Source organism: Diadema antillarum, unplaced genomic scaffold, assembly GCF_040938485.1.
Source record: "Diadema antillarum isolate AM-2024a unplaced genomic scaffold, OU_Dant_1.0 scf00000022, whole genome shotgun sequence".
Taxonomy (NCBI): Eukaryota; Metazoa; Echinodermata; class Echinoidea; order Diadematoida; family Diadematidae; genus Diadema; species Diadema antillarum.
In genome coordinates, this window is record NW_027270911.1 from 2,615,083 (window position 1) to 2,636,758 (window position 21,676).

General features: G+C 37.2%; 1 protein-coding gene and 1 long non-coding RNA gene across 2 annotated transcripts in view; one reads left to right on the plus strand and one right to left on the minus strand.

The window, feature by feature from the left end:
- LOC139731100 (neuromedin-B receptor-like) overlaps positions 1 to 21,676 on the plus strand; it is a 148,416-nt gene that overhangs the window by 67,865 nt on the left and 58,875 nt on the right. The gene's annotated exons all lie outside the window — the stretch shown is intronic.
- Positions 4,829 to 6,119, minus strand: LOC139731660 (uncharacterized). The gene is made up of 3 exons (XR_011710973.1): positions 6,039 to 6,119; positions 5,329 to 5,435; positions 4,829 to 4,911 (listed from the first exon to the last, which is right to left on the minus strand). It is a non-coding gene; the product is annotated as an uncharacterized lncRNA (long non-coding RNA).

The following is a 21,676-nucleotide window of genomic DNA, read 5'->3' on the forward strand; positions in this document are numbered from 1 at the left end:
TACATCAGTCTCATATTGAAATCAAAGGGTCCTTTCCAACTTAGAAAACATTTCCAAAAACATACGTGCTTTTAAAAGTTAGTTTTATTCTTCGCATGAATAGCAATAATTATTGTTACAACGATCATAGTAGGCCAGCCAAGACGATTTTTTTTACTTTGGACGGCAAAATTTGTTAATGCTAAGTTTTCCAGCTGAAAGTCTTGCAAAAATACTCAAGTTTAGCGTACGGCCGGATGTCAAGCGCGTTTTTGCCGAAAAATGTCTTTTTTAGCACAAAATTTGAAAGAATGTAAAAAATCACGATTTTTATTTTTTTACCGAAATAAGTAATGGTTGATAAGTACCTTTCAAACTAGAAATGTGTTATCTTCCATTTCAAGTTTAGAACCTGACTAATATGCATTTGAATGTAGAATTTTTACACGCACATATATGGCGCAATGAAACATAAAAACTTGATTTACTCAAAATTGTACTTTGTAAAATCTACCAATATTTCAAAGTTTTTTTAAACTACCTAAATCAGTCTATTCAAAAGTTTTTATTATTCCGAAATATAATATATATTCTGATATCTTATGCAGCAAAGAAATTACAAGATAAGGCGAAAGATAACTCGTTTTATGTTATCCTAAATGGGACGATGTATTTTTACCGGACGCGCATTTTGAATGAAAAATCGAATGTATAGCGTAAGCCCATATATATTGTACATGGTATAGTGCGTGTAGGTATTTATCTTACATAATTGGCGAAGTCAATGGACAGGTTGGATAGCTGACTGCAAAACCCTTTGTGGCACCTTGATATGACTGAAATGTGCTTCTTCCCCACCCCCCCCAAAAAAAAATAAAATAAAATCAGTAGTGTTGTTACCATGGCAACTGATCATCATTAGGTCACTCCCTGAAAATTTCAAATATTCATAATTGTAAAACGTACGAAAGTGTTGAAACATTTTGTGTGTGTGTGAAAAATGTGTCAATCTAACTAATCTATGTTTAACAATGAAACCTAAGAGTTATATAAAATTGTTTACTATGTTCGGAAATGGTTGTCATGGAAACCGTGATAACAAATCACATGTTACTGGGAAAAATTACGATACCAAATCTCCCATCCTGCATACTCACCCCTTCCCCCGAGAATGCTTTGGAATTCGTAATGCTATATAGTTTGCATTCTCAGGCCCTGAAACGGAGCCCTGCAAGGGATAGGCACGAAATCACTTTTACTTTTGTAATGTTCTAAGGCGAGGTGTTTGCATTTTATTTTGATTTATTCTCCCGCAGAAGACTTATACTAAATGTTTCTTTTATGATGGTTGATTGTTGACATGAACGTTGTTTGGAACGCACACTTAGTCGGCGACATAAAAATGTTATTATGTATCCCGGATTTGTGTGAAAAAGTAAGGCAAATATCACCCTCAAAAGAGAAAATAAGAAGCGAAAAGGAAGTAGAAGTGAAATGCGTACAATGCAATAACAGCTTTATTTCCCCTTCCCATCATTAAGTCGGTTGTATCATCGAGTCTATATTGCAGATTATATTAATCCTTGGCCAAGTTCTATGTCCTTGGAGCAGACATGTAACAACTTGTTTGTTTGCAATTCGATTTTTTTTCTATATTATCACAAATTTGTGAAAAAAAAATCATTTCAGTTATCACCAACACTCTAAATTCCCAGTCAACCAACAAAACGTACTACACAATGTGCACACGCCCGCAACCACCGTCTCAAACAGCGTTCACGAATGAAATACAGTAAACAGTAAACGAGGCAATTTCTCTTTTTTAAAGCAATGATTTGCCATTAGCGTACATTTACTAGAATAGCAGCACTTGACATCTATGTTGCTGGTTACCAAAATGCTGATTAGAATACCATACACAGTAAGAACATGCTTGAATCCTGCAAAATATATATAATTATTTCTCTTCAACAGTATTTCGTTTTGAAAGGTAAAAAACCTCAGTCTCCATTTGTGGACATCTAAAAACAAGCAAAAAAATCCATCTGAAAGCAATCTTCTTAAATGATTAAAAGCTTTAGAAAAGAATGAGTCCTCAGTGAAAATGTCTTTCATGGACAAATCTCTGTGATATACATCAAAAGAGTTTGAAAAACAATACAAATTGCACTGACTACATTAACTGCATTGACAGCCTCAATTTTTTTTTTTAATGTGACATATACTATAATGTGTCCAGCATCACAAACGTTACACCAGTTAGAAAAACAAAATGTTCTCTTTAAGCAATATTTCAATATCTCTATCTTTTTAAAAATTTGTGGTTACATATCCTAGCTAATTATGACTGTACGCTGTTGCATTGAACTTTCGTCAATGTACAACTAAATTAGAATGGTGACTGCCAAATTTTTAAAAATCTACTTTTAGTCTGATATTATTTTTGTGTTCTGCAGACCAGTGTGATAAGGTATCTGTACTGAATACTCGTCTCTCAATGAAGAAAAAAAAAATCACCTCTCCAAAATGCATGGTACCGGTATTTCCCTCTAATACTTTCCCTCATTCCAAGTACCAGAATACATTGCTGGGGCCCTGAATAGCTAACATATATTACAGTATTACCAACATCATGACAATTATGGCACATGTGAAAGAAAACCTGGCAAAACATACATCTTGACCAGTACATTTTCTTTTCACTACTTCTTGTACTTGGCGTTTGGATTGAAACATTTTACTTATGTTCGTTCCTTTAAGCTACATACTATTCTTTTATATCTTAAACTAGAAAAGAAAAAACATGCTCTATGCTATTTCCCTTCAGATTCACCAACTGTTACTTTGTGAAATTTTCTCTTTTTAAGCACTTCAACGTGCAGTTTTTTTTTTCTGACTAACATGTCACATATTTTCCTCCATCTGATGAAGAAAGGCAAAGTTCACTTCCCTTTTGTTGCCCCCCCCCCCCCCATAAAAACAAAAACAAAAGACATTCCAATCTGACAGGATTAAAATGTTGGCGTTTGGGCTTCAAAGGAAATAACAGGATCAATTTCCATGAACTACTAGTATGCGGCTTGTAACTGTGAGTCTCAAAGGCATGGTATAGTTTTGGTTGAGATGGAGATTCAGACTTTAACTTTTTGCAAGCAAATAAAAACAACTTATGAAATATGAAAGAGCATCAAATTCTTAGAGTAATTTGAAGTTTGTTTGATTAAAGTTCTTGGTTTTGAAACGGCCGAGAAATTTTTTTAAAAAGTGACACAGAATGATAATAATTAGAAGTGGGTGCCACCTTTATTAGGACCTCTTTGTTTTTGTACATCTCAGCCTTTTCAAAACCAATTTTTAACAAATAAATTTGGAATTCCTCTTGGTATTGTTTACTCTTTAATATTTCGTAACAGGGTTCTCATTATTTTACAAAATCTCCATATCAGCCCCCATCTCAACCAAAAGTAGGCCATCCCTCATCCCTTTAATGTTGCCATCAAAATTGGAAGTGGATCTACATCAAATCATATTGTAAATGCTCTTTGCCAAGTAGTGTTGTGCACATTTTGATATCAGGTCTTGTTTTACTTCATCACTAAGGGAAAAAAAAAAGGAAAAAAAAAGATTAGAAAAGAAGCATTTAATCTGGATTAGTAGAAATGTCAAATATATACACATGTCTTTTATATATTCAACTTCTATAATAGTTCTGAAAGCACATTGTGATTATATTTGAGAAGTTTAGATGGATGCATTCCACATGTAAGTTCAGGTTCTGATGACATCCTTCATACGGAATCTGGATGCGGACCGGATAGCCTGGCAGGGTTGTTTCTGGAGAGAGACAGAGAGAGAGAGAGAGAGAAAAAAAAAATGGTGTATCTGTCTTTACTTGATGAGGAAAGTGACATGGGCATTTTAATCTTTGGTGAAGACACAGTGACATATAGGCTAATAAAGACATACGGTTACTTGATTTCCTCTATATGTAGTGTTTCCTTGAAACTGTAAAGTATATTATTTTATACAGTAGATCCTAATTGTAGCAATTTAACCGTGAGTACACGATGAAATATAAAATGTAGGAAACTTTCATGATCCAAATATCCAATTCTTTCCATTAAGCTTTTTATTCCATTCAGAAGAATTTCAAGGTAGTGCTTGCCTGATACTGCAACTGGATACATTCAACACTTTCGTGCATATAATGTCCCTGTGAACTTTCACATCAATACCCTCATAACTAATCAAAGTCAAATTGCTTAGAGGTTATGGTAACTTTGCCATCCGAAGGTAAATATAATGTCATGGTAGCAATGCTCTACAGTCAATAAAAATCAGGGTTTCCCTGTAATTTACAATCAGCAGCAAAATCACAACAATAACTAAAATGCTACTTGTACAAGGCTCAGCAGGTAATCATCTCTTCTGTATAAAACCAAAGTTGAAGATGATCTGCTGAGTAAATGTTAAGTTATTGCAAGATGAGAATAGGACAGATGTGCGTGTGAATGATGACTGCAACAACATAAAAACTCCTGCAACCATCTTTGACAGAGGCTAAAAAAAAAATAATAATCAGCGTTAATTCATGTAAATCTTCGTTGTTGGAGTGATTGACTACATGCATATGCAGTACTGCATTCATTTAGCAAAACATGCGTTAATTTTCTGCCTAATGAACGATCGACAGTCAAAAATTTGGTCAAGATGTCAAAGGCTTGACAAAATATTCCAACATATTTGGGGTTTACATTTTACATGTACATGTATTATTGCTTACCTCCCACATTTCCTTTCGAAATAGAGTGCAGGATGCACAGATTAGAGGTTGGTAGTCAGGACATCTCTCTCTTTCTTTTTTTTTTCTCTCTCTCTTGTCCGTAGTTGGCTGTGGTTTGCAGGGTCCATTTTGTCCACTTTGTGCTAATTCTGGTCGAAAATACAATTAACAAAAACTTAAATAAGTTATCATTTTTATGAGTGAAACAGGATAATCATACTGCAACATAAACAAACACATTCATCATGAATTAGAATTAATCATCACGATCTCATGAATCCCTTAGTATGAGATTTTGGATCTTCAGGTCACTGTCAACATTAATTTGTCTTACATGTAATACATTAATCATGTCATTGTTATTATCATCTTTGATGCTCTAAAGCCATATCTTACTGAAAATGAATTATGTAGGATGGAAGTCATCTTGACACCTGTAATTCCTGTACACAAATATTTGATTGTATCATGCTCTCATTTGTATGTGGATTAGGATATGATTTCCTTGCATAAATCGATTTGTATTCATGAGATGATATTCCTAATTTCAAATCGATGACACTTACTTCTGAGCTGGAAAGGGCATTCACATCGCAGTCAAGACATCTTTCTATCTCCCCCTCACTCTAGTGGATGTGATCTCAAACTCAGCATGTCCATTTGTTGGTGACACCTTGATAAAAATAAAGAACAATACATCACAGCATATCACCCTTACGTCATACTTAACGCAACATAATAACAATGGAAAGTTAATTGATCTGTGACTACAGACGTATTTTCATTTGTGCACACATTAAACACTTGTGCCAATTGACATGGTTGAGAAATATTTCATTACATATAATATCTTACTTGATTACATTTATGTTTGATTTTTATATGATCTCATCTTCAGTAGATAGAATACCGTTCTTTCATATGATCCTCTACAATAGAACATGCAATGAATTTACAAGAAAACAAGAATACACATCCGATCATAGATTTGCTCCCCTTATTACATAAATGGAGATACACGTGTATAAGATTATTCTCCTCTCTTTGTTTGCAAAGTATTTGTACACTGCATTGTAATGCAACTGTCAAAGCGAAAACATGCTTGTTACAATTTATTCAAATGGAATAGGAATATTTGATACTCAATGTATTTAGATTTGGCATTATTTTCAACTGGGCACTGAAGTGATACATTTGATAATCAAACACTTAGTAAGTTAGTATTTAAAAGATATTTCAAATTAGACCGCTATTTAAGACATTTACCGTTTCTTACCTTCTGGTTGTTCTGCAATTTGTTGCAGGTAGAAAGAGCTCAGTCTTTACAATTAGATTTTGGCAAGTCAGAATAGGCATATGTCTCTCTCTGTGGTGAAGTTTGAAGACAAGACTCAGTCTGTCCACTTGTTGGTACATCTAGCTGAAAACAGAAATCAACATGACTCAAATAATTTTTTTTTTCATCTTTAAAGCAGAGCATCATAAGCTAATAGTGAACAAAAAATAAAATCAATTTGAAATTTAATTGTTTTGAAAAGGCATCTTGACATTGACATACTTTTCTTTGTTTCCCATGCAAATCAATTATAACTAAAAATATATCTCTTTCATTAAGATGATATATATATTTTTTTTAGCTTTTTAAAAAGTTAAAAAAGAAGAAGATATTTAGGTTTCAGTGAGTCGGTATAAATGATCCATTAAAAATGTAATATTTACATTTTTTCAAATGAACCTTTATTCTTTGAGACATTAACATAAGAACTTGGTACTTATGAGTAAAGACATTTCTAAATAGTTTCTCTTTGACTAGATCTATTTGTAAACTAGAAGAGTACATGTAAATGATTCACAGATTAGGAGAGGTTGGCAGTCAGGACTGAACACTTTCTCTCTCTCTCTCTCTCTCTCTCTTTCAGGCATATTCGAATGGCAAGATCACTTGGTTGTAGACTCGCTTTTATATAAAACACCTAGGCCTAAATCCTAGACTCTTTTTCTGAACCCACAGGTCTACAAATACCAGAAAGAGTGGAATCAACCTTAGACCTCTGCTCTAGAGACTAATATTAGCCTAGATAATTCACGTTAGAGCTAATGTTAGGATCTTCTAATGTTAGATCTAACATGAACTTTTTTATCAAAGTTAGCCTACATATATAGTATAATTATTATGCATAGATTTTAGAACCTCTAGATGCCTAAACTTAGGTCTAGCTAGGCCTAGTAAGCTGGGTCTTTACAACAAAACTGCCTAGATATGAGTAGTAGATTACTAGAAACCTCTAACGTTAGGTAGAATCAGTGGCCCAGATCTTGACTAGAGTTAGACCTAGATCCTAATTCCAGACGCCAGCTATTTATGCTTCAGACCCCGGCCCTAGATTTTATATTGTAGGTCTAGTATATTACTATTAGACTCTAAACGTTGGTAGATCTACATCTACATCTTCTGTATAGTCTACAGCCCCTTGCCCTGGACCTGGCTCTAGCCCTACAAATAGAAATACATCTAACCAGCGCAGTAACGTTAGTAGTAGTGGACCTGTACTGTCCACGTTATACAACTGCTAATGTGCTAACGTTAGGTGTTAAGTTCATTGTGATTATACTACTAGTGTCATAGGGCCTAGCCCGATTGAATTGTTTTGGCATAATAACAGGCGTAGCCGTACATTCTAGCACTAACACTAACATTCGTCGTTAGAGTAACACTACCCCTACTAGCTAGAATGTCTAACACTAACGTTAGTATTAACAGTTAGAGAGAGTGTATTACCGTTAGATAGATTAAACCTAACAGTAGACGAGGATTCAGTCCAACTGCATGTGATGAGGCCATAAATTACAAACCTAGATCGAACTAACAAGACACCTAAATCTAGACGTAGACCTAATGTTTGTTAGGCCTCTTTTCGCACCGTGTCAAGACGTGCTTTACGGAATAATCGCTGTTCCACTAACAAACACCGCCGGCACGGTCGGGTGGCGGCCCGGGGGTTGGTAGGCATGCCCGCGCCCACGGGATCGGTGCGAAATACAGTAATTAAAGACATCGGCCTAACGTAGTACTAGCGCTTGAACCTTGATATTAACCAAGTCTCAGATCAAAGTTGTATATCTAACTAATAGATCAAAACAGATTTTTAAGTTCCGTTATGCAGTGCAATAAGGAACTATGTATTTATTTACTAAGTTACTTACATTCGAAGGAAATAGTCCCTTTTCCAGTCACCACGTTTCCAACTCAACGACCGAAACATGCAGCTCTCGCGCGAGAGATTTTACCTGTATGTAGCTAGATCGTAGGGGTAGTGCAGTGCGTGGTAGACGTACGCACACGTATTAAGTATTCGCGCGCACACAAGCTGCGCGGGGCTACTGGAAAATGCTCGGAAAATGCATTTTCTGAGTTCCTGCAAGTTCAGAGTTTTGATTAAAAGTAAAGATTTCTTCAAGAAAACTAGAAATAATATTGACACATTCAATTAAAGAAGCACTTGTAGTTTTATAAAACATTAAAGTACTTTTGGAAGATCATCTAATTAGCTTGGAAAAGCAAACTTTGCAGAACGTTAAGTAATCTGTGAATATTATTTCGAGAAAACAACACCCAAACATTTGAGAGCCCCATATATGGCTGTACAAAATGACTTTTTAAAATGCTAAGGAAACACATTTAAATTGCAATTTCATTAAAAGGGACAATTGAAACTCATGATCTTTCAAATATCAATTGAATGCAAGCAAAAAATAAAAATCGTGATTTTTGACATGCTTCTGAATTTTGTGCTAAAAATGATATTTTTCGGCAAAAACGCGCGTGACATCCGGCCGTACGCTATTCCTTAGTATTTTTGCAAGACTTTCAGTATGAGAACGGAGCATTAACAAAAAATGCCGTCGAATCCTTATCTAGAGCCTTTTTTGAGGTTTGGCTGGTCTACTATCATGTCAGTTTTGAATTGTAATCGAAATCAAAAGATATAGATTTGAGATGAGCATTGACGAAACTGCTTAAATCTTTTAGTCGTTGTAGGGACGCGATAACCAAATATCTCGCAGCCACTTAGATGTTTTAAAAGTGCGTTACATTGAGGCTTGACAACAAGTGTGCATCTAAAGTGACGCAGCGGACACTATAATGTAGGATAAATTTTGATATATCGTACCGTGATACTCATGGCAATATTGCAATATTCATTCATATTATCCCAGAAACGCTGAGAATTTTCACATGCCAAAAGTAAGAACATCGTTATTTCAGAAATCTGTGTTTTATCAAGGTCCGCTTATATGGAATTCAATACCAGATGATATTCGTAAAGTTACCGCTTTCAATGTATTCAAACGTAAACTTAAGGAGAATTTTATACAAAATTATCATTCCTAAGTTTTTGACATGCTTGGCTGGCATTACATGTATTCTATCTAATGATTGTAACTCACTTTGTTCGTATTGTCTTCGTAATGTAAATGAAGTGTATTGTATATCATGCAATATTGCTTTATGTTTTGTTCTTGCAACGGTATATCTGTTCATCTCATTTGTTTATGAATATGAAAAATTACCACCAATGCATTTTTTAAATTGATTTTCTGGGTCGGCCAGATTATAAGGAAACTTGATTCCTCGTTGGCTGCTTCCCTTCAGCTTTATGTATTCCAAAGTTATGTTTTTTTTTTTTCTCGGTGTCTGTCATGATTGTTCATCAATGTCTTTCTCTGTTGTTTTTATGCTGAATAGATAAATTCAATTCACTTCAATAATACAATCTTATTTATGCTCATCATGCAGATTCCACAGGCAGCAAAATTTCGTGAGGACTATCGGGTTATAGCCAATTTGGTGATCGTTGATTTGAGGAACAAAATTATGTACTTAGATCTCACTTAACATCAGCTCTGCTATACAAAAATTGTGTTGATTGAGAGACGCAATGCACCTATTTTGCTCTGTTTTTTTTTTTTTTTTTTACAAATCTCACCTTTCCCTTACTTTCTCGCCCTGCCAAATCCTCTACCATGTCTATATACTGTCCTTTTCATTACTCTGTTCAGAAAAAAAGATCACTGAATTACCAATCATGAAAATTGAGCTAACTTACTTTATTGCGGTCACCAGTCATGAGCTGAAAAAAAAACGACCTAAATTTAGACAGAAACTCGTCAAACAACAGACATATGAACAGAGCGGCCCAGCTCTCTGGTATGAATTAGTATTCGCTGACTATTATTACTGCACAACACGATCATGGCTAAATCCCAACAGACGTTCGTCACCGTGGAAATACTGACATTGGAATTCTGGTCTTTTACGTGACGTTTGGGAGGCTATAATGTTCGTGGAGGCGTCCCCGCTCTTTTTCTAGGTGGGAGAGGAAAGTCTTCGTTTATTATTTTGAGGGTTCATTACGGGGTTCACCCACGGGGGGACGTGAATTGATTTGGCCAACTACAAACACGCTTGCAGTAAGGGGAATTCGTCATAGTTAATTTCGCCTTCAGTCGCACGGATGCGCGGTGCCATTGTAAGATACCCTATGAAAGTTGCATGGAACAATGAATAGTTATGTCATGCATATATAGAATAATTTCCTTCAAACTAACATTTCGTATGTAAAGATGAAAAAATAATATCAACAAGCGCTACATGATGTAGACGTAAATCACGTGATCAGAAAACTAATGAACTCTCATGGTAAGCGCTTTTCTGTAATGGAAATAAAAAAAAGAACCCGACAAAATTGATTGTATTTATTGCTATGTTCTGCATAAAGCGTTTGTTCTATTGAGAGGTTTGTAAACATGGACCTGCTTGTTAACAATTTGAAAGGGAACATATACTTTTTTTTATACTTACCGAACCTGGAAGAAACTACAAATTGCTCTACATGCACTAACGACTTTTTTCTTCTCAGAGTGTTTAAACAGTCTGACAATACAGAATGGCGTCCCATTCATGTTCTTTTTTTAACAGCTGAGATTTCCGGGAAATTCCATTCATCCTTTACCCATTAAATTTTGAGCATTAGTGCGCAGGGAATTACCAAAACGTGTACAAGATGACAAAGTTATCATCACCTAAAGTACAGTAATGAAATGGTCTAACGGTTGTGATAAAAACGAGTATCATGGTAATATAGTTCCAGTAATATATCGCTTCAATCATTTGTTCGTTGTCAGAGCTGTGTCATTTTACAATAAGTTTGTCAACCAGCAAAATGCAAATACCAACTCATCGGTAAAACTTTTTCTTTTCTATCCTGACAAACTTGACCATTCCAAACACCTCAACTGACACCACTGGAGGAAATAGGACTGATACTAAAGTTCCTTCTTTCTGATTATTTTTGTTTAGTTAGGTTCTCCCGTAATTTACGACACTCACCGCTCCCTGCTCTTCGTGAATAATTGCTCTCGAGATGAAATATTGTTTTTGAAGCGCAAGGGCGCTCTCTTAAGTTACAACATTGTCAGTTCTGCATCTTATTCCGCGTCGTTATCGTGAGGAACGTAAATCACCAAAAGATAATAAGCGTATTCTGTTTTGTTTTTTCCAGGTGCGCTTAGCAGTACGGAGCGGAAAATTCGGAGAGTTGAATCCATGAAACAACGTGAAGGAACCTGCAATAAATAAAAGAGGAGAAACATATACGGCTCACAAAATATATAGTAGCTTAATAAAATCTATCAAGCTACTATAAACTTTGAATCGTATTTAATACATTGCTTTCTAGAATCATGAGAGTATGAAGAACTAGAATTATATAGAAATTGTGGTATGTAAGAAATTCGTTGTTTATGAAATGAATAACCAATGTTGAATTCATGCAGTTCATTTTGATTTGTGTTCCGTTTGTGGTGAATCAAGTTTAAGCGGCATGTTTCTCTCATGACCAACTGCATGCGTCGTCGTAAAGTCCGTCGTTTTTCTTTCCCCCTTTTTACTCTTGAAAGCAGGTTGATGAAAATGCAACTTCCGAAGTGGCCCTATTTAAGGTTCGTTTCCATGGCGACCCTCATTAATTGATGCATCACATGAAAGCCTTGCTACAATCACAAGGAAGTAAAATAAAGCTAAGGACCTTGAAGGGTATTTGGAAAAGGGACCAGAATGTATTGAAAGTGACTGGAAAAAATCTCGTGGCAACAAAATCCCACCTCTTAAAAGAGCCAGTGGAAGCACATAACCAAATCCGTATGTCATCCTGATATCAATAATATCATTTTATTTAGGCTGATCAAGGGTGATCGAAGTGAATCTATTTCCCATTCTATTCTCGGGAGAGGGATTATGGATGAGCTATCGGCTATAAACTGTATGGGACAGTGCGAGACGAATAATGATAATGAAATGTGTTCCCCGTTTAACGTCTGAAATCAGCGTCACAGAGGACGAGACAAAGTCATTACAGATCTTAATAGGCTCAAGGAGCCTGCTATGTTCCTTACTTGGCCCTCTTTTCCCCTTGTTTATCATTGCTGAATATGTTTCTCTTGTTTAATGTCCTTATTCTATTGCTTTGAAACCGAGATTTATAGTGTCGCCACGTAGAATGAATGCCTCCTCTTTAAGTCACGTGACAAAAGGAAGATAACCGACCCCATGTGGTTCGGCAACAAGAAAAACCATTTACAAAAGAATCGTTTTTGTTTCATTATGTTGCGAGGTTTTATATCATCGTATCGGTTATACTGCACCACGAGAATAACCAGGGGGGTGTTTCATAAAGCTGTTCGTAAAGTTACGAACGACTTACGAGCGACTGGTGATCAGTTCTTGTGCTGAATTATTGAAATTCTGATAAGTATAGCACTTCAGAACTGATCACCAGTCGCTCGTAAGTTGTTCTTAACTTAACGAACAGCTTTATGAAACAGGGCCCAGTTCACAGTGTCGTTCTCTCACGCTTTCATATCACTACTTACGGAATGCATCTTACAGTTTAAACCGCCGCACGCCTGCGCGTTTTTCTAAACACTCTAAAGCCCGCCGCACACGACACGATTTTGCCCCGATTCACCGGTCTTAAGACCTTAAGACTAGAAGTGTGACGTCACAGTCTTGCCATTTTCTAGTAGTACGACTGGGTCTTAGCGCCAGTCGTAGAGATTTGACATGTTGAATTTCTACGACTGGTCGTAGGCTCTCAGCCATTCACAACGCAGTAAAATGCAAGCGCACGCAGGCGCTTTACAGTCGGGTCGTATAGTGTGCGGTGTCCGGTCGTACGACTGGTCTTAAGATCCAGCTTGGCTTAAGACTTTAAAACCAGTCTGATCGTGTAGTGTGCGGTGGCCTTTATAGGCAAACTCTCTTGGTGACCCTTTACGTATTGATATAATGAGTGTAATCTGAGCCCCTCGGTATTAGTTGTATACAATTTTTCACAATTGTTACAAGACAAACGGTTTTTACATTGTGATATACACGCTGACAAAGAGAACATACAAAGTATAATTCCCCTTCGGCAGTTCTCCCACTGACAAAGTATGTAGCCCTAAGCTTGGTGCTGACAGTGTGTATGCACAGCGATACATTATACAATGTAGGCCTACTATTTCCACCAAGAACTTACACTGATTGCGTGGTGCATGCAGGGTAAACATTGACGGTTCCTTTGAGACCACACAGCTACAGGGTCACTTCTCTGTCCGTGTACATGTGACAATAAATGCATTCTTTGCAATCTAACCCCTTTTTTGTTTTCGTGGAAAATTAGAGAGTGACGTACCTGAGGGCGCCCTTTTCGCGGCTTTATAAGTAAAAGCTTGACACGCCCTGTGGACGTGACATGAGCGTGGCATTCTTCTCAACAGGGCAGAAATCGATGGCAGGGATCAATAGCATTGAAATGACTATTGGAATGTCAAACGTCATGCACTCCAGGGCTTAAACAGATATTTCCCGGTTGACCGTGCGTGGGTTGTTTCTGAAGTATTTTACATCGATTTTTACCGATGTCCATTTTTAGTGGATTTGCTCTTTCTCTCTTTCCGTTAGTATTATGTGTTAGTCTTAATCTGAGCTCATTTTAACGTAAAAGAACATAATGGTCGTGATAGGTCTTCCATCGAGCTTCGTCTTGTTCAAGTAAAGTATCTATGAATACTTGTAATTATCACGATTATAAATATAGCAGTGTTCACATTTCTTACGCTATCGCATCTTAAGAGACAGCTCTTGATTCGACGCTTAGCTTCCTTGTGAACCTAGCCAAAGGGGTAGCAGAACAAAATAGGGGTGAAAATTGTTAAGTTTTTGACCAATCCAAAATCAGACCCCCCCCCCCCCCCCCCCCCCATCCATCTTTCTTGCCAGGTGAGTATGATTATGACGTCATCAACCACCTCAAAATATCATAATGGTGAGGTAAGCCGTGTTTGCGTGGTCCTTGTAGAGAGATTCAAGACATACGAACGCGCGCGCACACACACACACATACACGCACACACACAATATCATCAGACGCACACATGAAAAAAAAATGACCATCTGCGATACTAGTAACCATGGATTGCGCCCGACGACATACTAGTACTGAGTTCCTATGAAATATAGTACATATAGAGGCCGTGGACGGTTTGTCTAGCTCTATTCCCATTTCACGGCACAGGAACAATAGCAAACTTTAGTTCGCAACGCCAACGCTGACGTTGTTTAGGCCAAAAAAAAAAAAAAAAAAATGGTGCTCTGCACATGCGCGAGAAAGTAGTGTTTCCATTGTCTAACCCGGGAGACTACGTCTTTTCAGCGTTCTTGTCGCAGATAGTGACACCTCATCACATAACTATCAATATCAGCTATGGGGTCCTAGCCTTTTGATCTTTCTGATACATGACGTCGCATGTTACGCTGACACGTTCTCATTCTGTTTATCAGCATTGTCTTAAATCTGCAGCCAAGCTGAAACGAGATAAAGAAAACTGCATGCCTTTAGAGAATGACAAGTTGATTTCAAATATAATCTATGACAAAATAATATATATAGAGAGGGATAAATAAAATGAGAGGAAACAGACGGACAGACAAAGAAAGACAAACATACAGACAGAAGGAATGAACACTTGAATAATAGAAGAAGAAATAAAAGAGACGAAAAAGACATCAAACAAAGATAAAGATGTTTCCACCTAAATCTGAATGGGTGAGTGCTTTCCGCTCTCCTTGACGGTCCGTGAAAAACGCCCGCGCCATGGTTGTTCCCAAGAAACGATCTCATTACTAATTCATTTGCATCTAAATCGGAAATTAATATTTTTCGGAGTATACAGCTTGCATCTCGCGTGTGAACATGCATGCTGCAGCCTATCATTTTTTTTTTTTTTGCCATCGCTAACTCTTTTCAGCTCTCAAGACAGTATGGTTACTTTTTGTTTTACTCTGAAAAATGATGATAATGAAAGAGAAAAAAATGTATATATAACAAAGGCACAACAAAACAATTAAAGGCAGGCAAGATAGCATAAACAATGTCAACATGTTCCCCTTCCTAATACTTCTCCTGTAATATACCGCCTGTAAGCTATGCAATACAAATGTCTTTTCGATGTGGTTGTTATGCGGTATAAGATTTAAAGATGTTAGAGAAATCCCCATCACGGCAGGTAACGTTGGGTTGTTGTTTTTGTTGTCATGCCTCTACGTCTTGATAAGAAGGGGTAGGATTATAACGCATTTGAAACACTTCGAGGTGTGAGCTTTAGTTCGACCCTGTTTGGAATAAGTGAAAATTTGCTCACGGTGGGCGAGGGATTAAGAATGTTGAGATGCACACAAAAATTTGATTTGACTTTCTGACCGGAAATAGCAGTCTCTCACCTGTGCATGTATATTTTTCCTGTCTTTTTCTTGATTATTGATCATCTGTCTCTTTCTATCACACGCACTCTCTTTCCGTCCACTTCTCTACTTTTTCCCTTGTCGTCTATCTTCCTCTCTCCACCTCCCTGTTCCTCCAGTTCTTTTCAATGTTGTAAATGTTGTGAATTGTGACAGAACAGAATTATGACATTGTAACACGATAATTATTGTGTCACATAAAGTTTCACATTTACCTATGCTCTATAAAAAGTGGACCAGCTGAAAGTACATGATACTCTTTGGTGCAACTGCGCAAAAGAAAATTGGGCTTCTTGAACAAATAGTGTTAATGATATCCACAAAGCCCATGTTTTTCTTCCCTCTTTGACACAATATAAAAGGGTATTCCTTCCTTCTAAGCCACTTATCGATCTTCAGTTTTTACAAAATATAGTTATACATTTCTAATCCCGATCACTCTGGTCGACTATTTCTGAAAGATTTACGTGCCCATTCGTCTGTATTCTTTACATTGCTTAAAATCTCGGACATTATCCTTTTACTTATACTAGTATAGTCCGATCTTCAGTGGCGGATGTGGGGGAGGGGGGGGGGGGGCATCGGCCACCCGTTTTTTTTTTTTTTGAGCTTCCCCTCCCCCCTCCCCCTCCCTTTCCGGAATTCCTGAATACGCCCCTGATATCTTTATCTTAACACGGGACAAGCGCATTACAGATGCCATTGCCTCTCCGACTAGTTCGCACTTCTTTAGGAAGATCCGCTCTTGTTAGCAAGACGCACGACTTTACCAGAGCGGGTCAAGTATCGTAATGACCGCAGGAGCAAACTGGTCACATTTTGCGCGCCGGGGTTTTGTAAACTAACCCAGAGAAAACCTTGGACAGCTAACTGGCTAAGGAAAGGGTATAGGTGCTGTCAGTACGAGTTTTGTCAGACCAAGACCGCGAGACGCCTCGGCCGAAGGCATTAGCTTCTCCCCGTGATGAGCATTACCGAGTAGAGATGGGGTAATTACGTACTTAATGCCATCTCTCCTTTCTTCCTATCTATCTATCTATCTCTCGTTTTCTCCCCTCCCTCTCTTTCTTTTCTCTCCATCTATTTGCCTCCTTTGTTTCCATCCCTTCTGAATGTCGTTGTTTTTATTTCGAGAATAACTTCAGTGCTGTTACAGGCCGTTTTCAGAGTGATAGCTAGTGCAATCACGTCAACTCGTGACACTTCCTTTCGAGACACGATGAGGAAGCTAATTCATAGGAAAGAAATAGGGTGAGGTCAATTTCAAGAGCCAAAAAAGGAAAGAACAAACAAAAACAGGAGACCCGCGCATATAGGAAATAGTAAAGCGAGAATCATGAGGAAAAAATGCGAGACAGGCGAACCGAATTATACATAAGAGGGACAAATAGATATGTCAAATGTGAAGGTGATGAAAGTTTGAAAGAATGATATAAAGGATGTCAGCTCAGAGACGCATATCACTAACGGACGGAGGTATACCCGACAAGATAAAATGAACCTTTCTATATATTTTTTTTCTTCTGAGTTTGATGAGGAGAATGACTCAAGAGACACATTAACATCACTAATACGTGACGTTACCAAGAATGTCATCAAAAACATATATTTTCTTAGTTAATCACAACGAATTCAATCACAATTACAACTTTCTCATCACTTTTTTCTTCTATTGAAAAGCTGAACAAGAACGAAAACTACCAAACAAGAGCGACATGTAACATGAACAACGATGAACGACAATAAACAACATAAAGAATAAAAGAAATCAACAAATAGGGAAGACGGGAAGCCATTACCAAGCTTATTTAGACCCGACGAAAACGAAATATGATTAGTGTTGCAAGTATTAGCAATTACTGTCTTAATCCAGAACAGGCTTCCTTTAATGTCTTTCCCTTAATATCACTCTGTTAGGTCCGCTACTTCAAAATGCCATAACCATCTCAAAACAGAATAGACCTATTTGTCAATGATATTAGAAAAGTTAGTGGCGGTGAAGAATTTATTGTCCAAAAAAAAAAAGGAAGGAAGCAAAGCTTTTCAGATTAGAGCACCTTGAGAAACCGTGAAATTACGCTTGATATCGAGATTGAGCGTGGAGTCTCATACCAAATTTCTCTGTGACACGACGACTTCCATTATTTTCCCGTGCCCCAATTTTCGGCGCTTTAACGGTCGTAGTTAGATCAACAAATGAGCTCTTACAGACATTAACCTATTGGCGTAATGTCACAGGCAGTAGATTACACATGCATCAACGTCTTGAAATAATACGCTTGAAGTTGTTCGCGCGCTCCGGGGCTTGCTCGTGTGTTGTTATCTTTCACGCAATCACGAAGTGCACAAATCAGACAAATCGCTAGAAGCTATATTGGAAAGGGGGACGCGCTCATGCGAGGGCAGCCTTTCGCGGTTGATGTAATTAACAACATCAGCGACGAAAAGGTGTGAAATAGGGTACTTATAAGTCTATTTCCAGAGTACATTTCTTGGCATTTACTTCTTCTTTTTTGAGGGGGGGGGGGGGGGGTATAGATTTGAGCGATGCGAGTCCGGCAAAGTGTCAGTCGGCAGCCCTTGTGGAGAGTCCGTCACCAATTACACAATGGGTAAAAAAAAGAGAAAGAAGGTGATAATAGGGAGGGGGTCGAGTCATCTTTCGAGTCGCCATTACAATGCGTATTAAGTCGCTGCCAATGAACTGTAATGGACGCTGCGATCGATGTATCGGTAAATTAATGTCCAATTTTCCCTACGGCTAGTTTGGAACTTTTGTAAGCCTGGACGGATGGGTTTCTTTTGAGATTAGTTTGTCTCACTTTGCCTAATCAGGATTAAGTTTACAAGGTAGAAAACAGGAGAAGATGCCACCGAAGATAAATTAAGGATGCTACAGAGAGAGATAGAGATATACTTTGGCATTATGGCATCTTTGAATCAGATTGCAAATATCCTGGAGTCGAGAAAAAAGAGATCGATTCTTTTCAAACATTTAACAGAATTCAGGACCGAAGAAAGTTATTTGCTGCTGGTAACTTCGCAACATGGAAATTCTTTGATGTAACGGGATTGTTTAAAAACTTTTTGAAAGGTTCATTAATTTTGTGCAATTGAATTATTGGTTTGTATGTCACTGCCTATAACTGTGTGTGATCTTTGTTTCAGAGGGTGAATATGTGGCAGCGTTTTGTGTATGGAATATCATAAATACTTTTATGTGTATATTTTTTCAAATGTAATAAAGATACAAAAAAGCGAGCATCATTTCCTCCCCCAGTTAAAGATAATTCTTCATCAATGAGTGTTCAAACGAACGAATGTGGTAATTAAACGCTTAGCTCGTTTTTCCTGTATTTTCATTCAAATACAGACACTTGATTAAATCAGCTATATTATTCAAAATCGGGATGTAAATGATATCATTCGAGTAAAACACAAAATCCCAAACTTTCAGTTCTGATTGTCAGGTAACTTCGTTTAGAATCAAATTTGTTAAGATTTGCCCCCAACGAGAGAGAGAAAGGAAGGAAAGAGAATTAGGAGAAAGGGAGAGGAGAGAGATGGAGAGAGAGAGAGAGAGAGAGAGAGAGAGAGAGGAAAGAGAAAAAAGAAAGAAAGAAAGAATAAAGAAGGCATCCAAGTACTATGCCCACATTTTAAGTAACCTTAATTGACTGACAGTCTTGAAAACGTTTGGAAGGTAGTAAAGAATTGCACATTCAACATTTCATGGAAATTCAAAATGAAAATGTGTCCTGGTGACTGTTACATTGACAGTTTATTTTCTGATAAAGGAATTAAAGAAGAAAGAAACTGCATGTCTTTTCTCGTTCAACTCAACTTTTATGGACAAAGAAAGCCAAACTGGGGTTCTATCGGCTGCGCATGCAGGGCGGGAAAACTCGAAGTAGGCCAATAATTAACCTGTATTAAAGTTCTCCTTTCACAAATCAACCCATCACGTTCTGAATACACACTAACACATATCGGTTACTCTCTCTTCTCCTAATTCTCTATCGAATTATGCCATAAAGAAGCTGCACTAACTAATTCGTATCTCTGACAGGAGCAAAATGGAAGAAGTATCAGCAAAGGAGAGATAATAAAAAACCCCACTAAATTGTCTCGATACTGAAGTTGGTTAGTCAGAAAGAAAAGAAATAAATAGGTTGGAATAAAGGAATTGCGGCATATCTGCTTACGCATGAACTCATAACCCGCGCCGCCAGCTCCATTCACTGCCAGTTATCAATAATTTGCGACTTGAATGGAGGAGCATTTAGGCAGCTCGGGTTTTTTTCTCTCGTTTTTTTGCGATGGTGTGGCAAATTTCATCAATCATTCAAGTCCTTTCATTCATGGATGAGTTTTGACTTTTATCTGTGTTGGTTGGGATGGAGAAATCCATTGGTGGTGTCGAGTGAAGCGAGGAGTCCGTTGGCATACAAATCACCGAAAAGTGCCTTATATCGAGCGCCGAGTGAGCTGACGGTATTGTGTTGTGATTTCTGACTGCCTCTTTTCTCTACGCTTCGTTTAATCGTAGCACTCTTTTCTCTCAATCTCCTTTTCTCTCTCATTCCATCCGTTTTATTCTCCTCTCTCTTTAATTGTCTTTATATCTCTTCTTCTGCCTGTCATTCATTGATTCCATCTCTCTCTTTCTCTCTCTCCCATCTTCGTTGCTTTGTTCCTCTATAACTTTCGTTGGGCCTGTGTCTCCTTCTGTTTGCCATCAAACTACTTTATTTTCTCTGGGTTTTTTTTTTGTGTGTGTCCATCTTTATGTTTCTCAGTGGCGGATCTACATAGCAAAAAAAAAACAAAAACAAAAACAAAACAAGATCCGCTCCTATTTCTCCATCTTTGTTTTTTTCCTACAGAATTCATCTCCCTCCATCTTAATCCAACCTTCTTGGTGTGCGTGCGTGCGTGATTGGTGTCTCTTGTAACTCGGATATGGTATGAAAAAAAATAGAAGTGCGTGTGTTATTGCGCCAGAGAAGATTGATCATGTGATACGACTTTACTGTGTAACCAAAAAAAGAAATACTCTGTTATGTCCCCAAAAAATATCGAAGTACGAAGCACATTACCTAGCTCTTGTGTGCATTTGGGATCTTGATTTTCATAGCGCTATTACAGAACAATACCAAATATATCCAACAATTCAAGACAAAACCCCAACTGTCAATGTCAGGCAAAACATCATTCTTATTCTTTCAATTTTTTGAATGCACTATGGTTTTGAAGATAGAGAAAGGAAAGCTTCGCTAAGTAGTGACTTTTACGCAAGGGCTGGCATGTTATAGGCCTACCGTAAAAGATACAATAATGTTTCGGTATTGGTGTTATCTTAATTATCGCATGGCACAATTAACATGTTTACGCCTCGTGTATTCAATTTTCTCCTACTTCATTTCATTTCATTCATTAAGTCATTGATTATTATTAGCACCGGGCAAGCCACACAAGATTCAACCTTTTTTGTGTGTGATTATATATATATATATATATATATATATATATATATATATATATATTATTATTATTATTATTATTATTATTATTATTATTATTATTATTATTATATCATCATTATTATTATTGTAGATGGTATGTGGGTGGAAGCACATTGATGCCCTTCCTAATCGCTGAACCCGCATTTATGCGTATGCTGTAACATTATAATCGGACGAATCAACACTGACGGACAGACACCATGTAGACCTTTTTTTTTTTTTTGGTTTTTCCATAATATCCCTGATTTCATTCGAATAATTTATGAATTAACCCATTCTGAGTGTAACATGAACAAAAACAATAGAAATGCCATTCAAAAGACAAACCAATCCATTTTTCAATTTATACTGCAAAAATCTCTCTTAAACATGAATACTTTGATTATGAATCAATCCCACTGATATTTCTTCACGAGAAAATATTGACATATGCCAAACATATATCCCTTGCATATATTAAATCGTATAGCTCATACTCAGTGAAATCATGAAATAGAATGAATAGAATGAAATTACGAAACACGCACTAGTGACCAAAACGCC